This window comes from Lepisma saccharinum, chromosome 22 (assembly GCF_977018435.1).
Source record: "Lepisma saccharinum chromosome 22, izLepSacc3.1, whole genome shotgun sequence".
In the NCBI taxonomy this organism is placed as follows: Eukaryota; Metazoa; Arthropoda; class Insecta; order Zygentoma; family Lepismatidae; genus Lepisma; species Lepisma saccharinum.
In genome coordinates this window covers 6,537,860-6,562,648 of record NC_139250.1, presented here as the reverse complement: position 1 = coordinate 6,562,648, position 24,789 = coordinate 6,537,860, and the positions used below count along the sequence as shown (strand labels likewise).

Below are 24,789 nucleotides of genomic sequence, written 5' to 3'. Positions count from 1 at the left end.
TCTTATTACGAGAAAATTGAAGAAATATGTTGTAAAAACACGAAATTGGTAAAATATGTCAAAAAAAAGTTTGTCTATTTCGACTGATTTTCATCAGATATGTAAAGATCTCACCCCAGTATCCGATCTGATGCCAAATAAAATATATGTTATAACATTAAGTCCCGGAGCCACAGGTGTTTGCTGCAAGACACAGTTGCGTATTCTTTTTCGTTTCTCTTCCAAGACAGTGTAGGTGTAATTATACTAAATTAGCTTTTCAATATTTTTATATTTTGAAAAGTTATCTTGAAATAATGAAATTGTAATGTGTTAAATCGTAAACTGATAGCGTGAATGACAACAGTTTTCAGTGTAGCCAGATATTTTTCACCACGAGAGATGAAGTCAAATTGTGACAATTCAAAGAACAGTGGCTGCGATTGGGTTCCAAATCAAGGGGGGGAAAGGTGCAAAAAGGGGGGCAAGAACAGTTTACTTTCCCTTGGTACATAAGGTTTAGCATACTGAGGGGGCAAGTGCCCCCCCCCACCCTTATCGCCGCTACTGCAGAAGAACATTCTCATTGAATGAACGAAATGGTTTGTCAGGCAAAAAATAAAATGTGCATTTAACGTAGCAATACATTATTTCATAAAGAAATAAACAGTTCATCTGTTTCAGTACATAACAAGTCCATGTGATTCCCACTGAACCACTAAATATATTTCGAGAGGCTTGTTTTGAAGAAATAAAAGTTTGAATGTTTGATCCACAATTATAGCAACTTACTCAATGAAAAACGCCTCATTTTATGAAAAAAATATATAATGTAAAGTTTAAATATGTAATAAACCTCAAAATAAGTAAAAATATGTAACATGAAATTTACATGGTTCCTAACATCGTAATTCGCAAAGATTTGTAATTTTTGCTTGGCTACATACAAAGGAAAAAAATATCTAATTACTAGGGATACGATTTTTTTGACTTAAAAATCACCAAAATATGCTCTTATACCCTAAAATTTTACAATACAGCGTGTAACAAAAGTCCGGGAACACTTTAAAAAATATATTGTAGCCAAACGAGTAGCATTACAAAGTGACAAAGTACATCATTTCGAAGAGTAAAGTTGTAAGTTTTCCCTCATTGCAGGTGTTACGTGTAGTTCCATATATCTTCGCTAGGTGGTGTCATAATCAAGATGGCGCTTTCTGGAGCTGAGAAGGCTTTCTGCGTGCTAGAATTTGACAAAACAAAGAGTGCAACGGATGATTTTTTTATGAGGTTATGTAAAGGATCATGTATATTTCCCTCCTCTTCCACGTGATGTTGTGGAACTCAAAAGGAGAATTGAACAAGCAACAGCCAGTCTCGGAAGACATGTTGGGCCGTGTGTGGGAAGAATTGGATTGTCGGGTCACACATGGTTCCCACATAGAGTGTTTGTAAAGTGAGTGTTGTTGAAAAAACTTACAACTTTACTCTTTCAAATGATGTACTTTGTCCCTTTGTAATGCTACTCGTTTGGCTACAATAATTTCTTTAAAGTGTTCCCGGACTTTTGTTACACGCTGTATATGCATTATAAAAAATATACCCTTATAACTGGACTGTTTCAAACATCAATATCTAACTGATGCTGAAATATTTTCATATACATACTATTCTTAGTTCATTTTATGGGCCCTGATGAGTTGAAATGCACAATGAAGATTTGCTGTAAATTTTCAATTAAAAATGAAAAAGATTTTGCTGCAGTGCTCGAGTGAACATGGGAGTAAGGACGAATCCACTTCGAAAATGACTGTATATTTCTTGAAAAAGCGAAAATATGCTGAATATGACCCAAAATCCATCAAAATATGCTATATAAAGTAGAAATGGCCAAATATGCCCTTAAAAAGCACCTTCATTCAATTAGGTTCTTCACAATATGAATTTCTATATATTCAGGGAACACATCGCCCTTACCAAAAAAAAAAAAAATATATGTTAAGTCATGAAAATCCTAGCCGTAGTAATTACATAAAATTCCCGGCCCTAATGATGACCAAGAATCGTTAAGGCAGTCTGGGAAGCCAGAAAACAGCTACACATCATGCAATGAGCAAGGGCTTGCCCCTCAAAGGGCTGTTGCTCTAAGGGTTTTTTTTCACCTAGGCGTAGTGATATTGATATGTTCGCGGTTGGCAACACTGTCTCCATAACGTACATTAAAACTGAGTTTCAAAATGCAATTTTCGCCTCGTAATGTTCCGAGGCTTGGGTCTGCATTTGCTTCAATGGTCGCAGCCAATGAAGCAAGGAAAACTCTTGCAACACTCTTCACAGAATATGCACAATTTTCATGGTCACACAGCACCATATTCGCACGGCTTTTATGAAACTTAAGTCAGCGTTAATTTTATCGACGATGTTGCAGTTCGTTGCGGATAATCATGCTACTCGACGAGGAATAATCCGGTCGAGAAAAAAAATGTTCCTCCGAATCTAAAAAGATCTTGGAGAATATTAAGTTAACCGCATGTTACTCATCATATACTGTCCTTCACTCAGAGAACTAAATGCATCATAGAGATTGATGCACCAGAATGCATCGATTGATGCACTAAAGTGTGTTTTATGGCTTCTTCAAAGAATCATTCACTTTTGATGCATTTGGGTGCATTTTTGTATGTCGTGAAAGAAACACCAAAGTGCATCAGTTGATGCGTTTTGATGCACCTTGATGCGTTATGATGCACCAGATGATGCAGGAAGGTGCATCAAGGAACATCAACTGATACAATGAAGTGCATCTGGACTGAAAGAAATCCTCACTTGAATCAAATGATGCACTTTGGTGTTTCTTTCACCACATACCAAAATGCATCAAATGTGAATCTGATTCTTTGAAGAAGCCATAAAACACACTTTAGTGCATCAATCGATGCATTCTGGTGCATCAATCGATATGATGCATTTAGTTTTCTGTGTGCAGCCGCCAACTGGAAATGCAGTGTAGGCTTCGTTGCAAAAGCTTGAACACCAACCCTTTATTGCAATTCGCAATTTCTGATATAAAATGGAACAAATCACTGAAGTCTTGAAACCGTACCACTCAATGTTACAACTTTATATTATTTTCCGTGCAGCAGCGCCTTATCGCTGCGTCGGGATCGAACTAGAGACCCTGAATTGTCTCCTGGGTGGCGTAGCTATTCATCATTCATCTTCCAGATGGTTATCACTCGCTTGGCCTAAGATATGATGTGCGAGAGGTCTCACTCGAGAAGAGTGGCAAGAATTGACATGTACAATAAATTGGTTTTATACTCTCCACGACTGAATCGATATGGTTCTAATTAGGAAAAGGACTTTACCTACCTCTCGTCCGGATGTTGGTTATTTCCATAGATCGTCCTCTCAATTGTCACCGTCACATATCTCAGGAGCGTATATTCTACGCCAGCTAGGCTATCTGCGAAGCCTGAAGTCTAGAGAATAAAATCGTATAAATCCATAAGATTATATTTTATTTAAAGCCTCTCTGATGCTTCATGTTGACCAGGGCATTCACTTGTTTATCTCAGTTGTCTCAACCTCTGTGGTATGTAAATAATGCACAGTGTTGTGCTTTGCAAACTTCCTGATGTATTCAGGGTGTAGGAAGTTCCATCAGCCTATGGAGTCAGCTGTTTGCAATAGAGGCAGTAAAAATCACGATTCGGCATGGAGGAAGGTCTCCATGGCCTGGGTGATATAGAGGTGAGACAGACTGAGAAGGGACTGACTTTTGATTTGGATTGAGGAGAGAGAGGAGCTTGGAGTAAGGACTTGAGGGAAAGTGAGGAGAGTCCTGGTCAACCTGCAACGAAGCCTAGAGAGGACTTAGTTTATTTTATTCTTCGAAATTATCATCACTCTTCAGATAGACAGGTAATTATCCTAACCCAGCCATGATTCAGGTTGGAAGGTTCATAAAACCCAATGGGTGACCATTGTCTTTTCTAATTGTTAAGGTGTTTAGTTTTAGTTGTGCCTTTCGCACTGCCAAGCGTTTAACTCGTCATGTTAATGACGAGTGCTCTCATCATCGAGGATGAAGGATGAATAAGTTACATCGCCCATTGATTAATTGGTTAACGTTCTTGGTAAGATCCCACGAACATCACAGTTCGTTACGAAATACAGGAGAAAAATCGATCAGAAATTTTAAATAATATTATTCATTTCAGTGAGATGATGATGATGATGATGATGATGCTGATTCTGGAGTTGGTAACCTGATTTCTTATGGGTTGGCAACGTGATTTCTTATGGGTTGGCAACGTGATTTCTTATGGGTTGGCAACCTGATTTCCTATGAGTTGGCAACCTGATTTCTTATGAGTTGGCAACCTGATTTCTTATGAGTTGGCAACCTTATTTCTTATGAGTTTGCAACCTAATTTATTAGGAGTTGGTAAACTTATTTCTATTCATAGCCTAGGACCACGTGACATAGTGAGATAGCCCAGATCTTGGATTCAGTATACGCCACTGACATATCTGACCACCCTGTCAGAACTCACTCTCCTCACACCCTTGCGCACTTCATCCCCGATCCTGTCACAATCCCGTTCACTCGCCAACTCTCTTCTCCCCCGAAACACAGCCGTATCTCAAGTCAGTAACCCAACTTTTACGTAATTACTTATTAAGCATTCCTTTCTCTGCTTCCCGCTATGTTAAGGCACTTTTACCCAACGCCTTGGGTACGATACGATATTCTAGCAAAGTAACATATGGTTTTGTTTACATTAACTTCAGTCTTACTGTGGATGGAGAATAGGTGGGTGCCTACCAAGCTTTTACAGTTATAGAAGGAAGTGCATGACACTATGAATAGAGGGAATTTCGTACGAACTGGACGTGCGAAGATGCATTGATATGGATACAATATATCCAAGCTCCTTCCCACACGTGTTCGTGTTCAGAAGAAGAGAAAAATTGGAAAAAATTCGTGTTGGTATCTCTCCGTTGTTCAATCGGCCACCGCTTCATCTTTGCTTCCCTCTTCTGTCCAGTTCCATTGTCACGTAGCCCCCCAATCAGTACCCGCCCTCTCTTTCACACCCTGCCTTTGTGTGGAAACGAACTTAAAAGTGAACGTGGGGAGGGGAACACCGGACGAAACCTGAGAAGCGAATGCCCGAAAGGGGAAGCCAAGGAAAGGTGAGATGCTGTTCTCAGGTGGAATAACAGCTTTGGACGGGGTCATCAGTCTTTTTCACTGCTTGTTGTGGGAACAAAAAAGATGTTGGGTGAGTGAAGCTGCTTCTATCGGCGGTGGCGTCGCTGCTGGGTGGGCCAGGGTGGGCTCCTGCCCCCTTCAGAGGAAGTCTAAAAAAAACAAGAAAGAGAGAAGGGAAGGAGAGAAAATATTAGAAAAGGAGATGAGAGAAAGAAAGACAAGCAGAATGAAAGAAGCTTAGCATCCAATACCTTGAAGGCAGAAGCCAACCCAAACAAAATTGTCAATATTTCCAGGGCTCCAAGTAAGGAGGAGGGGGCGCGCAGGGGATTCTATCATAAAGCATCTCCCAAGCTAGCATTATTTGTAGGCATGTGCCGAAGTCGATTACAGATGTATGAAAATCGGCCGAAATTGACACATCGGTATCGGTGTCGGAATCGGCAAAAATCCGATATTTAAACCGGTACAGATTATACTAGACTTTTACCTTCTAATAAGTTTTATATTCTAGTTTTGTAAGATTTATTGAAAATTTGGTTATGATTCGTCATTATTGTAGAGTTTTTGTAATACAATTATTGCAAACTCATTCAGAGGATCAACCTAACTATAAGTCGGAAATAAAACAGTACATTGCTGAACCAGGATCTGCTGTTGTATTGGAATTTCAAAAGTGAGTATTCAAACCTGAAGGAAGTGCTGAGAAAATACTTGGACATACCTGCTGCATCAGTATTCAGTGATTGAGTGTTCAGTGTTGCTGAACGGATTTGCGATAAGAGAAGAAGTAGGTTACTTCCTGAAGTGCTTCCAAATCTCGTGTTTCGGAAGTTGAATCTGGCAGCAGTAAATTTCCAACATTAAGAACAGGAATTCATTTTGCACTTCAAAGAACTGCTTGTGTACTAATGTTTAATCTCTTGAAGAATCCATGTTCTTCTTAAAGGTTCACATAACATTTTGTAGATGCAAATGTACATTCGCATCTCTTGAGAATATATATGTATATAGATATGATATGCAATAGAAGTGTACATAGCAAATTTATTTTTGTCATGCTGAAAATAACATCCCATTTCTGTTTAATAATCTTATGTATCGGAATCGGTTAAATATCGGCATCGGTATCAGTTCCAAAAATTATCGGTGAGTACATCGGCATCGGTAAATTTTTAGCTTCGTCACATCCCTAATAATTTGTATTAGTATCTCCCACCTACTACATTGTCTCCACGTTGATCCATCCAAGCGTCCCACACCTGTCCCCAAACTCAACCAAACACCCCCCCCCCCTTTCCCAGCTAAGAATTTCGATTTCAAACACTGGAGACGCCATCAGGTTTTCAGAAACATTTATAGTAGCAACGATTACACACAGAGAAAGACAAACGGAATAAGAAAGAACGAGATGGAGACAGAGAAAGTGTGAAATGTCGCAAGGAAAGGAGATGAAAAAGGAAGATAGAGAATCAGACGAACATAGAAATTGTCGAGAGGAAAAAGTGGAAGAAGGAAACGTCGAAGGGAAGATAATGAAACAGAGCTACAAAGAGAGAAAGAATGAAGGAGCTCAGTAACCATTGCTACAGAAGCAGAATCTATCTCCAAATACTTCATAGTACACCCGTTAGCCAACCCAAACGAACCCAACGAAAGAAAAGATGGGTAAAAAAGCTTATTGAAGAGTAAATTACACACCATGTTCCCGATCTTATCCACTTAACCCTGTGCAAAATGTTCCTTTCGGCCGTGTTTGTCTTAACGGGAAATTTCATCTCGCCTACAATGATGCTCTTGTTTTGGAAACGATGCAAGTTTTAGGCTAAACGGTAAGCCACTGTTGACAGTCACAGTGTACCGGTTTAATGCGAAGAAAAAGAGTGGTGGGTCGAATGTTGATAACACAAACGAGCCTGAAATATTTACGATCAATATGCTCATGTTGAGTTATGAGTCACGGATTGCCCAGTCGGTTATTATCTGGTCAAACCAGACAGTGTTGCAGAGAAAAACCTGTTGAATATCGATTCGGGAGCTCGAGCCTTGTTCTCCACAATGCAGAGGATGAGAGGATTGGGTCTAGAAGACATGCGTGTCTTCTCCTTTGCGGTGGAAATGTGTTCGTGCAGTGTGCATCTTCGCATCTTATTTTATGCAGATGATAGCCGAGGAGAAAGTATGATATTGTGTCAGATCATTAAATTGGGGCGTCTTTAATTTGCTTTGGAGTTTACCCTCAGATGCAGTAGCGTACCAAAGATTTTATATTGGAAGAATTTTAACCTGGAGCCTTGTAACGGGTGTCTCAAAAAGGATGGGACATTTTGAAACGAAGGTATAGAGAAGAGAATTATTTGCAAGAGATTTAATCATGGAAATTAATAGTGCAGAGGATGTGATTACATAATTACATACCGCTGAAGAGATGGGTAGGCTTGTGACTTGGTGATGACGTCAATGAGATGACCTTTTCTAAGCAACCGTTTCTGCAGTTGTCGATGGACACCCTGCATAGCTCGACGTAACATGTCCACTGGAGTCTCAGCGATTCTTCAGTTGTAGCAGGTGGACCTGTGAGGAAATCGTTTTGCAATCCGTTTTCCACAGTAATGAACAAATGCAATGTTTGACGCTGAGAAATATTAATGAGGAGGGTGCAGCCCCATAAGCGCCACCGTCGCTACGGCCTTATTGTTACTGGGCTGAAAAGTTCAAGTGTGTTTACGAATTCCGTTCAGCGCTGGCCCACGTTCAAGCTTGTAATAGAAACTTACACATTGCAGGACGAATAATCCGTTTTACGTTACGCTTGAATAATGCCGCAGAGGGGCAAACATTGTCCGTCCCTATACAGATTCTTATCTTAACCATTTTTTACAAAAAGATGCTATGAGATCGCCTTATGTCTGTTACCTGAATTGGACATGAAAAATGTGTTGGAAATTCAAGACTTTTTTCGCCATCATGGAAAGTAGATGTCTTTCTTTTGTTTAATGCAGCTATGTTGTCAGCGGAAGCAAACTGTGATATAGTAGATGGAGGCCAGGATTAAAAGGGGTGGGGGAGAAATTTATTACTGGGCCCCCGTCTTCAAAAGGACCTTGACTGGAAACAGGTTGCCTACCAAAATTATTGACCTATTTTTTTTTCGTTTTTCTTAACCTCTATTTATTCGATCCTATAAGGTAAAGTAGAAATTTGCGATTATGAAAATGAAAAACCCCTACCAAAAAGCCAATTAGGATGAAAACTGAAGCTGTATTTAACAAAAGAGTTAAGACTTGCTTTATCTATTAATGTATCTTGGACTGCATTTGGCAGACTAGCGAGGCTCTGGCGTCTGGACTCCCAACCAGAATAATCTTCTTGTCGTCCCTTCATCCATCTTATCTTACCACCCTTCATGACTCATCTTCGCGATTAGCCAAAGGGGCAGAAAAGTGAAGCAATATTCTTGATCACAAGTATAATTTCTTTACTGTTTCTTAACTGGCAGACACCTTGGGAAAGGGATAGGGAATTTAAAAAGAGCCACAAATGAAAAAGTATTACAATGATTGATTGATTGATGTTGTAAGTTCACTTTATGCACAGTAAGGCTAATTGGGACTGGGCCTACAGTTTAAAGTGGGATCCGAACCACTATGTGCCTCCACCCGGTATCGAAATCGGAGCCCCTTGATTACAAGGCCATCGGGGAGGCCCAATATTACAATGAAAATGTTACTGGAGAACTTCCCTTCTTCCATCTCACCAGCATTCATCCTAATCTTCGCGGTTAGCCAAAATTGGCACCAAAAAACGAAGTAAAATAAAAGTAACCAATTAAATTTGATGCAGCAGCTTTATTTTATTTTCACTAATTCGGTTTATTTTACTTTGCATTTCTGCCACTTTTGGTTAATCGCGGCGATGAGGATGAGTAATAATATGATGATATTGATGAAGGGACTTGCAAAGAACACCCATGCCCAGACCGGGATTCGAACCCGGTACCCATGGCGTCGTGCTAACCACCACGGAGGCCGGCCTTTGTGTGTAAAACATCAACAGATGGACAGAGAAAAGTTGAAACTGTGGACAGCGATCCCAGGAGACAACCTCATCCACTACCAAAGCGCACACAGTAGCCTTGACAACGTCTGAGGTCACTCCACTCCCACAGCACAGGCTCTCCAGGCAACGAAATACGATATTTACGGCCGAGGCTTTATCTACAGCCATTCGTTACATGCTCGGGCGTTGAATTTCTCTGCAGGTGTCCGCGGTGCTAAATCAATTTCTTAGTGGGAGGACGACAACTTCGTAAAGTACCTTCGTTGTTTGAGGGCGTCTCAATCCATCATCGGCAAACAAGCGACTGCGAAAGGATTGTTATGTGCTTTTCGTTATACACAAGTTTTTCTGCAAGTGGACTTTTTTATGGGCGCTTGTGTACTTTTTTTGTTAGTTTGTGTGCTTACATACTCTCCCCCATCTTTTTCCTCGCGGCATTCAACTTCGCCTGAAATTTATTAGTGTCGTATAACCTGAACGTGTTGTTTGTGAATACAGTTTCGATTAACACAATTGGAAGGAAATAATTATCGCCAAGTAGAAATCAGAGGTGTGCGCAAAGAAGGGGCTCAGGGGCATGCTGCCCCTTCCAATGAAAAGAGTGAATTTTAAAATTCGGAAAACAGTATTGTGGTAGATTGATTGATTTGTCGTTAAGCCCACTTTATGCACAGGAAGGCTAATCGGGACTGGATCTACAGTTTAAAGTGGGATCCGAACCACTATGTGCATCCACCGGGTATCGAACCTGGGACTCCTTGATTAGAATCGACGACGTTACCACTACGCCATCGGGGAGGCCCTATATTGTGGTAGATACGACGAATAATTTAGCACAATTTATTTGCAATCTTCTTGAATTTTAAATCAAAACCGGCATCTGTGGTTAGTACACCGCGCTACGACGCCAAAGGTCTCGGGTTCGATTCCCGGTATGGGTGTTGTTTGTATGTATCAATTTCAACATATCATCACTCATTCTCATCTTCGCCATTTGCCAGAGTGGCGGAAAAGCGAAGTAAAATCAATCAATAAATCAATCCATTTTCCACCAAACGCTCCACTCGCGGCCACTAAGGCAAAACTTCAAGAGATCAAATTACCATCACAAAAGAATATAAACTTTTCCGTCCATCTGCACTGACTAAAACGACGCAAAAATCCCCGGTGGGAGGCCTACCGCGGGAAAATGTGGAGCGAGAAGGCACTCTTTGCTTCAGGCTCACAGTATATTGATCCTGGCTGGGGTCATGAGTCAAGACATAACGTCACGTAGTTGATACGGATGTCAGAATGGTGTGGGGGATTTGGTTGACTGTGAATGACCAGATGTTCATAATGGCTACACAAGCTTGCTTTCTGTCGCAAGTATCATCTATCCAAAGATTTGCGTTTTTCTCAACGTGGTCTTTGTATTGGGGGGGGGGGGAGTGGGCGTGTCTCTAGTTGCAATTTTCTTTAGACCCTGGCAACATGCTATAAATACATTCCCTGTGGTTCGAAAGAAGTCACTAGACATATTTCAACTACCACACTGCTTTTTCTGTTGTTATTGATTAATTGAATTAGGTTATTTCACGTCGCTTTTCTGCCACTTTTGGCAAATCGCGACGATAGGAGTATTTAATTATATAATGAAATTGATGAAAGGGCACTCGCAAAGAACACCTTGTCTTCTTGTAAACAAGAGGTCCCGTGTTCGATACTCGGGGAGGCACATTGCACTGGTTCCGATTCCAACTTTGAACTGTAGGTCCAGTCCCGATCAGGCTATCTGTGCATAAAGTGGGCTTAAAACAACAATTCAAGAAAGCAAACAAACAAAGGACATGCCCAGGCCGGGATTCGAACCCGCGATTAGGATAAGTACATTGCAAAATCATGTAGAAATTTAATCTAAGAGATTGCCGTTATTTTGATGCCATTATGCAGGCATTAAATAAACACATGTGTAGGAACAGTAACGCCATTACTTTTTGTAATTAAGACCGTAAATCCATTGTGATGTTTTTATTGGAGAAAAGGTGGAAAGTAGCATGACCAGGGTAGAAAGATAGGGGGGGCAGGGTGGAAAGTACAAATACATCTCGCCCGGGTGAAAATGTTATCTTGTCCTGCATTTTCTGAGTACATGTATAGGGTGTCCCAAAATTAACGCGGGATTTAAATTCTGCGCTATTTTTCCCCACAGGGTTAGCAGCGTTCTGCGAGATCTCATGTTGTAGTAAACACGTTGCGGTTAGTCAATATGGAGCGCTACACAACGTGGGAACGATCGTTCAAATTCATTGCAAGTACGGAAAATTTAATGGCGACTTACGTCGCGCAACAGTGAAATGAATTGGCCACAAAGATCGCGCGACCTAACACACCGTGATTGTCCCCCTGGGAATTGATTAAGTCCAAAGTTTATACAGCGAAAATAAGAATGATTCCCGAATTGAAAGTAGAAATTCTTAAGAGGCATCCTTCGCATCGAGCCGCAGTTATGAGACCCAGAAATTTGTCAAAAGAATTCGAGAGTGTTAAATGCGTCGTGGAGGACGTTTGCCAGATTCCGGGCCTCCTTGATGGCGCAGTGGTAGCGTCGTCGCCTTGTAATCAAGGGGTCCCGGGTTCGATTCCCGGTGGAGGCACATAGTGGTTCGGATCTCACTTTAAACTGTAGGTCTAGTCCCGATTAACCTTACTGTGCACAAAGTGGACTTAAAACAACAAATCAATCCAATCCAAGCCAGATTGCGTATTCCACATTTAATGGTAATGTTTACCCTTTATAATAATGCAATAAATATGTCAACTAATAAATAAATAAGATGTTTTTTTCTTATATTAAATCCTGCGAGGTTTTTTTGGACATCCCGCGGTTCAAATCCGGGAACTTTTCTAACGATGGAAGCGGCGTCGGCGCCCACCCAGCGTCGAATAACATGGCTACCTGGGGGGAAACCCTGGGGGGTAAAGGCGGTCAGGGGCGTGATGCTGATCACATCACCTCCACTCACGACCGGATCAAGAAAGTTGTGGGGCATTACCCCCACACCCCCTATACGCCTTGATGGCGTGGTGCTATGCACAGGGGAGCACTTTACTTTTTACTTTATAATTTGTCAGATCGGCGGGAGGGGGAGGCGAAAAATAATGGCCTATGGCGGAAGGTTGTACTAAAGAGTACAGCCTGCCATAAGCGCGAAAACGTGTGGGCAGGTACGCAGCAGTGACACGGAAAAATCCAGTTTATCCGCCCTGTTGTTGAACTTTTCCATGAAGTGGTCACTTCAGGACCACATCGAACAGGATATTCAACCGCAAGCTAAGATGGCAACACCGTCGGAAGGAAACGCAAAAAATAAGAGAAAATGAAGGGATTTGGAGAATTGGGAATGACCCCCGGGGGGATGCGGGACAAATCACGAGGGTTTAGCAGGAGCTTGACCACGTCACTACACCGGAGTGACGTGGACATGCTTCTTGCGAAGGGCTGTCACCGTGGAGAGAGGGGACTGCGACCATCTTCCAGCAGATCAACCGGTGCGATAGCCTTGCACAGTTTGGTTTGGCTGCAGGGAGAAGCAGTGTTGCCATACGAAGGGATTTTTTACTCGCGGCAGGGGAATTCCGGGTGAAATACTAGGTGCCGAACAGTAGCGGAATAACTCGAAAGTTAATCTGTATTTTACTAGTCCTGTAGGCTAATCGCGGCGACGAGAAAGAATGATGAAACTGAGGAGGAGACACAGAGGCGTCACCACTGGGTTGACGCGGGTGGGCTCTGTCCCCTTCCTTTCCTGCCTACTGGAGAAATATTTAGAACAGAAACCATGAGAAATGGAAATGCAGTGAAAGTGATAAAAATAGAGAACAGAGGGAGAAAGGATTTTTTTAGTTGGTGTTTTAAGTCCACTTTATGCACGGGTAGGCTAATCGGGACTGGACCTATAGTTTAAAGTGGAATCCGAACCACTATGTGCCTTCACCGGGTATCGAACCCGGGACCCCTTGATTACAAGGCTACGACGAGAGGGTCAAAGGGAAGAATTAGAGTAATGGGGAAAGAAGAAAAAGAAAAGATGACGGAAGGAACAGAGATTAAGAAATGGAAAGAGGAGAGAGAGGGAGGGAGGGAGAAAGCGAAAGAGGAGAAAGTATTGAGATGAAGATCCAGTTCCGATTAGCCTACGTGTGCATACACTAAAAAAAAAAAAAAACTTGCAAAAGGCACATTAAAATCTGGTAGCATCTTATTAAAAGAAAAAAAACATTCGTCATCCTCATCGTCTCCAGCCTGTGACTGGATTATTTTTATATTCCGTGTTTACTAAATAGTCGTTAGCCATGTAACCGGTCCTTGAAATCGCCTCCTTTTATTAAGGACCCAAGGTACCAGAAGTCCCATATTAGTCCCTTTTTTTTAGTCTATTCCGATTTTTTAAACGTAAAACGGGACGCCAAAATATCCATGTTTTGTGACTTATCGACATAGAATTACTGCAACAATACACCTTCTCTACTATTACTATGAACTATGGCATTGTTGGGTTTATATTATTTCACATTTGAATGTCAACAATGTACCATATTCCCATTTTTCTTTAAATATTGTTTCCTTTCTGTTTACCTGGAACTAATGTCCGCACGGAACCCGTGTTTTTGTACATGAATGGTAGGGATGTGCCGAAGCCGATTACAGATGTATGAAAATCGGCAGAAATTGACACATCGGTATCGGAATCGGCACAGATTATACTAGAGTTTTACCTTCTAATAAGTTTTATATTCTATTTGTAAGATTTATTGAAAATTTGGTTATGATTCGTCATTATTGTAGAGTTTTTGTAATAAAATTATTGCAGACTCTCATTCAGAGGATCAACCTAACTATAAATCGGAAATAAAACAGTACATTGCTGCACCAGGATCTGCTGTTGTATTGAAAATTCAAAAATGTGTATTCAAACCTGAAGCAAGTGCTGAGAAAATACTTGAGCATACCTGCTGCATCAGTATTCAGTGTTGCTGAACAGATTTGAGATAAGAAGTAGATTACTTCCTGAAGTGCTTCCAAAACTAGTGTTTCTGATGTTGAATCTGGCAGAACAGGAATTCATTTTGCATTTCAAAGAACTGCTTGTGTACTAATGTTAAATCTCTAGGTTCACGTAACCTTTTGTAGATGCAAATGTACATTCGCATCTCTTGAGAATATATATGTATATACATATAATATGCAATAGAAATGTACATACCAAATTAATTTTTGTCATGCAGAAAATAACAGCCCATTTCTGTTTAATAATCTTATGTATCGGAATCGGTTAAATATCGGAATCGGTTCCAAAAATTATCAGTGAGTACATCGGCATCGGTAAATTTTCAGCTTCGTCACATCCCTAATGAATGTGGCCAAGTGACAAAAACGCTCGTTCAGTACAAACTTTGAAAGCTATGTTGATTAATGAGGTGAACTTTAATCACACGGGTGTAAACTTCTAAAAAATGTAATTTGAAAAAAAGGATGTACTGAAGAAGATCCATTCATCAGCAAAATAATGAATGGCTTCTAATTCTAATTCTAAAGCACTGCAGTGCATATCGCCATATTATGTAAGTTATTTACATAGTATAATTATTTAATTAGTTTTCAAACATAAGTATTTATGAGGAAACAGTTTTTATATTAATATGTCCCGTTTAGTTGTTTATAAAATCGTGCCACCTTAAACATGAGGTTAATTCTCAGAAATGCAGATTGAACAAAAATAACAACGAATAAAAATCCTGCCCCCCCCCCCCCCCCCCCACCGTTAAACCCTCTCCCGCCCCCAATCTGTTTTCTCTCTTTCACGCCTCTGTTGTAAACACTTCCTGTGTTCTGAAGCTGTTTCCAACGTGTTGGGCGTGATTTTTAGTCTGGAGTCTGGAAGGGGGGGAAATGGGGAATTTTTCATGCTGCTTATGGCAACACTGCCGGGGAAGAGCTCTCCGGTTCAGGTGGACTGTTTTTGTCTGCAGGACAGCTAGTTTAACGCCTGCCAGTCGCCGGTAAGCACGCGTCTGTAACTCGCGCGGAAGTTTCAACGCGTTTCCTCGACAGTACTGTATATTATTGTGATCGTGTGGAATGTGAAGTGTTGTGATAATCTGTGTCAGTGTTCGCAACAATCGAGCGGGAATGAAAATTGAGATGATGTCAGTGTGGTGACGGGATAAGTATCCATTCGTCGGAGCTCACATTCTAGGATCTGCTGTGTTTTACGCTAGACAAGCTGTCTGCCAGAACTACAACTGCTGGTTATCAGCACGTTTGAGGTGAGCGTTTAATAAATAAGGTCCTGAACGAAGATACAACATGTCTGCCTAAACAGCGGACATAGATAATTAGTGTTAATTAGCTATGTGTCATGCTGCAGGAAGTGACATGTGATAAAAGTGTCAGCGGGGCATGTGACAACGACTTCAGAAATGCGTACATGCTCGTGTTGTGATGTTAAAACCAAATGATGTTACAAAACTCTCCCTTTTCTCGGAAATTCTTGTTCCGGGATAAAATTATCTTGCAATTTCATTCCCGTAGTTAAATCAAATTTAATTTAAATGGTTTGTGCGTCTAAACCGTAAACGAGCCATGCATTTTCTGGTGTACTTACATGCTCCAATGGCGTAGTGGCAACGTTGTCGCCTTGTAATCAATAGGTTCAGGGTTCGGTTCCTCGGTTGACGACGCATTCTGACTGCGGTTCGGATTCCACTTTCGACTCTGGGTCCAGCTCGCCGATCTCAGTATAGAGTGGGATGAAATAAGTAAGCATATATAATTATCCTGTAACTGTAACATCATCTCACGCCATACTCATCATTGCTTTTGCCGACCTCCGTGGCGGAGTGGTTATCACACCGCACTACAATGCAAGAGGTCCCGGGTTCAAATCCCGCCCTGGGCATGGATGTTCTTTATGAGTAAGGAGCGGAAGTTGATGACCTAAAAAAATAAAGGTGTGTGACCTGTAGAATGTCGGGAAAAATGACGTAAAAATTAGTGTTGCCCACGAGACGAGACTTTGGCCTGTCTCGTCTCGAAAATATTCGTTTGTCTCGGGACACATGGTCAATCTCGTCTCGTCTCGAATTTTTAAAAGCCTGTTCCGTCTCGTCCCGTGGGCAACACTAGTAAAAATGCAAAAAATGACCATTAAATTTGTTAGTTTCAGGTTAAAAATTGAAATGAAAAGGAAATTAAATAAAATGTAATCTTGCTTTTTAAAAAAAGGCACCAAATGCACATTCAATTAAAATATGCAACGCGGATTTCCAATGGAAACAACCGAATAATTTTAAAACAATTAAATTATATATATATATATATATATATATATATATATATAGGCCTATGTTCACCTTGGTGAAATGACTCGAGAATATTATGAAAATGAAAGAAGTGACAAAATATGACGAAACAATACACCGAATATTGCGAGAAATGAAAAAAATATGCCGAAAATCGGGGAAAATGAACTAAAACCTGAAAATTGGCAAAAAAATGCACTTTAAAATTACCATTTTTGGGTTCTAGACGAAGTGTAATATTGTGTATATTTAATGGGCATCGTGTCCGAGATGTCTGAAAAAAGATGACATTTCATCAACTTCCGCTCCTCCCTATTTATGAGTGTCCCTACAAAAATTTCATCATATCATCACTCACCCTCATCTTCGCGAGTAGCCAAAAGTGGCATGTAAAATCAACCAAAGCAATCAAGCATCATTACTTTTGAAATATTTGTGCGAGGGTAGGGACTTAGGGAATGTTGCGTAATAAAGTGGCAAATGTCAACGTCACTTCAACGTAGTACACCCACAGCATTTTGCAGGCTGACGAAGCTCTGCCGCCTGGACCTTCAGGCAGTAGTCTTCCTCAGGCCCTGTGTTGCGTCGTCCCTATATATTGTCGGTTCATCCATCTCATCTTCCCGGGTTCGAATCCTGGCACGGGCATGGATGTTTGTCAGGGGCGTATATTCCAGGCTAGCAAGGCTATCTGCAAAGCCTGAATCCTAGAAATTAAAATACTGAAGAAAAATCGACTAGAAACTGCGAATTAACCTGATTTCAAAGAGAAAAGATAATGGCGATTCTGAATTTGGTAACCTGAATTCTTTGGAGTTGGCAACTAGAATTTCTATAAGCTTGCAACCTGACTACCTTTGGGATGGCAACGTGGCTTCCTTGAAGACAAGAATGAGTCTAGTCTTCTCCCTTCCTCCATGGCCTAGGACCAGGTGTCATAGTGAGATAGCCCAGGGCTTACACTCGACATAAGCCACTGATGTTTGTGAACGTGCTTTCATCACTCATCCCCATCTTCGCAAATTAGCCAAAAGTGGCCCAAGAAACGATGTAAAATAAAGCAAAATCAGTCAATCAAAATAGATTGGAGCATTTACGACCGGTACAAGTTTTTGTCCTCCCCCATATACAGTAATATCTGGAATGAATTCCTCTTGTACAATTAGCACCAAAGATAACAATAACCAAACTGTCCGTCGTGATTTTTCGTTATTTTTTCTTCTACATCCTATGTTGTTATAAGGAATGGAACTGTATTTCAGGCACGTAACGAGGGGGAGGACTCGGCGGGCTGAGCCCCCTCGAAATTGTACAAATATTTAAATTAAATAATAGTGTATAGTGGTAATTCCTTTTACTTCCTGATAGAGATTCTCCCCACCCCCCTTTACGAGAAAAAACCCTTCGCTGCTCCAGCAGATGTTCTCTGCGTATTGTGTTTGTATTTCAATGCACGTCCCCACATTACTTGAAGCAGCGTGAATGAATATGTTGATAGGGTTCCGGTATGCTGATTTCTATGATTTTCATAATGTATAGACAACAATTTACAAAATAATAATTTTAAAGCCAACAATACATGATAACCGTATTATTGGGGGTTTTCGAGGACGTTTCGGGAAGTCCCGACTCCTGGCCCAGTATTCCTAAAAGAAGAACGTTGACGGCAGTAAAAGATGGCAAAGTGAAGGCTGCCTACCAAAAAAAAAGTATACCCCTTCTTTCGAATATCCTGGGCATGCAACTGTGTGTATATACACATTCAAAAGTTTATTGCGTCCAGTTTATATGAATATCCTATGGGGTTGGACCTACAGTTTAAAGTGAGATCCAATGTACTGTGTGTAGTGCCTCCAACGGGAGCCCTTTGTTATGAAGTGCAGGCACTCATTTGCTCAAGAAAGAGTAGAAATCATGTGTCGTTGCATTTTGATTATTGGTGTGGGATATAATTGTACAGTTCTCCAATTCCCCACTCCCTTTTCGCTGTCGATGACCCTGACACAAATACGCCACTGAGTGGGCATCCTCCCTAAAGCAAAAAGCCTAATTCGCACTATAATGTCTACAATGTTCTTTACATAAACTGGCAAAATTTAATAAATTAATATTTATTCAAAATTAATATTATCATGTTATAACCATTTTTGAACAAAACATGAATTTATATTAGAATATGGAATTATATCATCTCATGTTACTGCAAGTTGTTAAGTAATGCTTACAGCTAGTTCAAATACACTTCTCACCGCAAAGTGCTGAAGATGTATTTTCACCTCCTTGTATACACAAATGTTATTATTGCATAACATAAATACTAGCTACATGTGTAACTGGGGATTGCAGTAAAACAATGACAGGTCGGTAAGGCTTAGCATGTAGTATGGTTGCTTATAGCATTGTTGCAACCAGTAGGTTTTAGTTAAACAATATAATTGTTGCTACATGCTTGTTGCTTGTTGCTTGTTGCTTGTTGTAGTTTACAATGTAACATTCACTTTTCCATATGTAAAAATGCCATATTATTCATCAGGTTAGGTTTAAGTCCCATGGCGGTACATGTTTTTCCACTATTTTATTTATTTATATAATAGAGAACCAAAGTATAGAAATATTGTACTCGTTGTTGTCACCAGAAATAGTGCACTCTCTTCTGAAAGTATATATTTTTTCATTAACGCGAAACTGGGTACTAATCAATGACTTAAAGCAAATCTCAGGATAAGTTGTAATTTTCTTAATTGTCATTGTGTTCAGTTTCTTTTTATTTGTACTACATAGACTCGGATACTTTTTTTTTGTTTTCTTAAACTGATTGACAAGTTTTGTTTTGTATTAAATTTGTAGATTATTATATTTTTCCATAAGTAGTTTGCTAATCTTCATCGACATTTAAAATGTAACTACACGTACTGCAATAAATGTATAAATGTATTTAACTGCCAGGCGGGAGGGAATTTTTCCGGCCTTGTCCCTGCATAAAGTGGCTCTTGGATTCACCCAGCCTCAAATCAATGGGTACCTGGGGGCAATCCTGGGGTGTAAAAGCGGCCAGAGCATGGTGCTGATCACATCATCTCCAAAAATTGCCGAGATCGAGAATGTTTGGAGGCCTATCCCCACATCCCCTGAATGTGTCTTAATGGATAATGGAACGGTGCTATATGCACGGGGAACTTTATCTTATTCCAGCGCCTACATTGTTACGTGTGAACAGACTATGTTTCTTCACACGTTGACGCACATCACTAACGCCGCACGTATTTGCACAGTCTACTTTTGAACCATACTGTACCAGCAAATACGCACGTGAGCGAGGAGGGCAACCAATTTCCTACACTTTCAGTGTCCACGCTGTATGGTTCTAGTATTGGTATGTATATTGACTTTTCGTTTTTGCCCATAATTTTTTTTCCTAGATATATTGCCAAATACTTTCTCCAGTGTCGGCTCATCTCTTGTTTGTTCCTCATCACCTGAAAGGGTGAGACCTGGTCTTTTTCTTCTTCTTTTTTTTCTCATGCGTCAACCTTCAGTTATTTTGCTCTTCCCACATCGTTCGAGGAAGTCGTTGGTGCGCTGAATTGAGTCTGTGTTCTGGTATTTACCGACGATCACCGTCTGGAGAGTGCCGTGGCGAACAAATGTGCTCTGTGCAACGTCGGTTATGGGGACGAGTCGTCAGTGTTGCCAACCTACGTACGTTACCACTAGGTCAGAGCGACACTTGCGCACCAGGTGGTGTACATTTATATCAATATCGTCCGAATGGGTACTGCTACTGAAAAGAAACAAAATATAGCTCAAGGTAGTATAAATTTCTCCCCATGTTGCAAATGGAAGCTGTTTTTGTTCATTTCCCTAATACAAACAATCTTCAACCTGTCGTCTTTCCGTTCATGTGTTTTTTCTACATCATCATAAGTTTGATATTACTAATAGGACAAGTAAAATAATACTCCTATAAGCGTAATGCTAATGCTAAGCCCCTTCCCCCCCTCCTACAACCACCCACCGCGCATACCTCTGTTTCTCCAACTCGCCGCAGGGAAAGGTTCGTGGGGGAAGAGCAGTTTCGGGCTCTCGCGTCTGGCTGGACATGGAAACTGTTCCTCGTGCCCTTACGCTTGACCAATTTTCAAGCGTGAGGGCAGAGGGGACGTGTGCGATGCAATCAGCTGCTTGCATTGTTCCTGTGTTGCCAAATTGTGCAGCACTGTCAAAAGGGACGAGAGAAGGGCAAGCGAGATGAGAAAACAAATGACTCTTCGCGAGTTAGCCGGGGGGGATTCTTATCTTACAAGGAGAGGGCACGGTTTGGAAAATTCAGTTTGGGAGGAGACTGCGTGTGGTGGTAGGATACCTTGTAGGTATTGATATACCAAGGTAGAGGGAGATTATTTCCATAACATCCTTGGCTGTTATGCATTTGAAGCTTCGGAACGAGTCGCAACTTTCGAAGCAGCCCATCATCGAAGCGAGCCGCTGACGTCATCTCAACCCAGAACCTATCGCTAAACCCACTGCTCAGGCTCTACACGCCCACTAGGCTCGCTAGACAGACTCGCGTAGTCCGCTGGAGATGTTCCGAAAGTAATTCGACTCTACTAGCGCGCACTAACCAGTTATTTCCGAGAAAAAACGCTTCAAAGTGTCGAAGCTTTGGAAGTGCGTCTCGTGAGGCGAATATATTGTCGGACTTCCAAGTGTTACGGTGTCCCCATGGTGGCGGCGTATAAGTTTCACACGTCGAAGGTTGCCCTTGATTGCAAGGCCAAAATGTTAACACTACCACTACGCGGTCGAGAGGGGGGCAATCCCTCCCCTGGAGTTAGGATCTACCTCCAGGGGGTGATGGGGAGAGGCGCAATTTCATGTGATGCTGAAGTCAACATAGTGAATTCTGTGTGTACGTACAACTTCGCCAAACTGAGCCAAGTTGACTAAATCGAATTCGTATGCTTCAGGAAAATGATCATGCTCATGTCCGTGGCGGAGTGGTTAGAACAGCGCGCACAATGACACCAGGGGTCCCGGATTCGAATCCCTTCCAGACCATTGATGTTCTTTGTGGGTGTCCCTTCATCAATTGCATCATATCATCACTCATCTCCATCTTCGCGATTAGCCAAAAGTGGCAGAAAAGCGAATATAATATAACTAATTCGATCACTCAATCAATTATTGTGGTCCATAACATGCTTCTCCTTTTTAGAATGTAACATCTCGAGCATAATAGCATGAATAATTGCCCTGAATGTCAAAATAAAAAAAAAAATGTTCTGAAGAGGGATCGAACGAAAATATTTGAAAATTCTCCGGTACATAAAAAGCTTTGTATATAAAGTTAAAAAAGGACAAATTGTTTTTGACGCGTAAAATAAGATTATAGATATATTCTAACCAAACCACTGTACACAAAAAAATATTATAAATACCTCAACGCTAATAACTAGAGAGCTTGATTTTTCGCAAAAGCGATAACACCGAAAAATGTTCCAAAAAATTGTTCACGTGCGAAGTGACATGTTCTAAACACATGCATTCGAAATCGCGAAATGACGCAAATTTGGCACAAAATACGAATTATGACCATTTTCGCGAATTTCAACACATTTTGTACTTAAAATCGAAAAATTCCGCGAAAATCCAAGTCTTTTGTTTCATACTTAAAAAATAAAATGTATCATATTTACGCTTGCATAAAATGTGTGCTTTACATGGAATAATTCAGACAGCTACATGAAACCACAAAATGGAAGTTTTTACACGATTTTTCACAATAAGGGAAAGAAAAACATAGCTTAGTGCCAAGATTGCATGCCATTAACAGGAAATTCCTATTTGGTAATGAACTGCATCTGTATTTCGAACGCCAACATATTCGTAAACACTGACGCAATCGGCAAAGGAAGGCAAGAAAACAGCCACCGTCGAAATAAAATCGTAAACACGCCACGGCTAATGGCTTTTGAATGACCCTATATGACATATTTATCGCATGTGTTGTCAACACTCTTAAGTGCTTGACTTTAGGACTAAATAACTGAACACAGACCGACCACTATTAGCCTAAAATGCAGTTGTTGCTCCCGCAAAAAACCTGGATAAGGGCGGACTTCAATGACATCTTTGTTGTGAATTCTTGAAAGGCGTGAGTTCACGCAGTACCGGGTGACAGATTTGTTACGTTTATAAATTGCACTGAATCGCTCTAGCACTTAAATCGTGACGGTATGACGTCTGGTTAGTTTAAGGTGCTTATGATCAGGGCTCGAACGTTGATGAAAGTTATTGTGGGGTGCGGCATGTGTATCTAGAAATATATTTTGGGGGTGGTCCGAACCAAGCGTCCCAGAAATAATAATAATGTTTAAATTAAATATTAATTAAAATATGTAAATTTATTAATATTGCATTCTTTACACGAATGCTTAAATGACCTCACCGATGGCGCAGTGGTAGCGTCGTCGCCTTGTAATCAAGGGGCCAAAAACATCAACTCAATCAATCAATGGATACTTAAAAAGATGGTGTAAGAACATAAATATCACAGCATATAATTTATTATCTATCTAGTTTGCGTGTTCTTAAGATCATCAAATTTGTACCTAGTATAAAAACAAGGAAGTTAATGTGAAGTAGATAAAAATTTGAAAATTTATTGAATAATAAAAAAGAATGTTCCTCATTAATATTTTAATCATATTTTCATAATAGTAGTGTGCATAAATCTTCTTTGCAACTGTCCTTCAAAGCAGTATGATCTCAATATAATAATCCTTGTCTTCCAAGTTCATAGGAAATGAATATCCATCGATTATAGTACAGCAAATGCTAAAAAGTACATTTTCATTATTTCATTTTAATACTTGGTACTTTTAGTACTTGGCAGACCACTTTGACCCCGTAAATACGTCCTTGGGAGAGGGGGATAGTTCTTATTTTTCCTGGAAACAATTTTGGCGCTTATGTTTGCTATGGATTAGAACATTTATCCTGGTACTACAGTTCTCGCATCTGAATGCACAGTGTAAACTTTATGACCAACATTTTCCCATAAGTTTCAAATCAAGGCGTGTAAGTAAATTTCAAAATAGATTAATTATGCATTTCAGTATAGTGACTGTGTGAAACGTTTAAGAAAAGTGTAAAACGGTTGTTCTGGAAAATCACTCCTGCTCGATCGAGCGAAAATGTCCCCGCATATAATAATAACAATAATAAAGCAGCAATGACAATAGTTTATTATAATAAAACCTCTCAAAATAACGATGTGGTAATGTCGTTGCCTTGTAATCACGGTTCCCGGGTTCGATACTCGATACGGGCACATACGGTTCGGATTCCACTTTAAACTGTAGGTCCAGTCCCTATTAGCCTTCCCGTGCATAAATTGAACTTAAGAAACTCTCGTGCTGAATTTTACGCCAATGGCTTGAAGCCACCTACAAACTTCAGGCGTCTTTCATGTATTTAATCTTATCACTTATCCTCATCTTCGCGATTAGCCCAAGTGACAGAAAAGCAACTAAAATAACCTAATTCGATCGACCAAATCAATTATTGTGGACCAATGCATAATTGTCCTTTTACAAGGTAGCATTTCGAGCCTAACGCCATGAATAAATGCCGCATCAAAAGTTTGGGTCTCACTTATCCGACACTGTATTGAACACCGTCGTCGACTGACGTCACGATAAATATTCTAGTTGTTAGGTTCAGAGCTCTTATCGTTGAGTCAAGCCCCTTAGTGCATTTATTCTAAGAGAACTAAACCTAGCAGATTTAACCTAACAACGAAGGCATTTAACCCTGGCGTCAGTAGACGACGGTGTTCAATACGGTGTGCAATAAGTGACACCACCAAAAGTCTAGGTGACGGTAACAGTATCGCTTCCGGGTTTTCCTGGTGTTGCTCTGATGGAAGTAGGAAAACAGAGGGATAGCCAATGAGTGACCCCCATGGAGTCAGAAATAGAAGGGTGCATTGCCAAACGGTGATAGACAGACTGCCGATGGTGACAGCTGATTACGACTGGAATGCAAAAGGTGAAGACGTGTAGCATCCAGGAAAATCTTGCCTTGATTTCTCGATAAGGTGGCCTGACCTTGCCCTCTCGAAGACATTGCACTTTGCAGTGGAATGTTCCGCGTTCGCCGTGTGGCTATATCCGGACAGACAC

General features: G+C 40.6%; 1 protein-coding gene across 5 annotated transcripts in view; it reads left to right on the top strand.

The window, feature by feature from the left end:
* Positions 1 to 24,789, top strand: part of LOC146004924 (frizzled-5-like) — a 194,214-nt gene that overhangs the window by 148,678 nt on the left and 20,747 nt on the right. The window contains exon 1 of one of the 5 annotated variants that reach the window (XM_083143968.1): positions 15,278 to 15,568. The exons of the other annotated variants lie outside the window; for them this stretch is intronic. The gene's annotated coding sequence lies outside the window, so the exon portion shown is untranslated. Of the gene's footprint in view, positions 1 to 15,277; positions 15,569 to 24,789 lie in introns of those variants that run through there. 5 annotated transcript variants of the gene reach the window in all.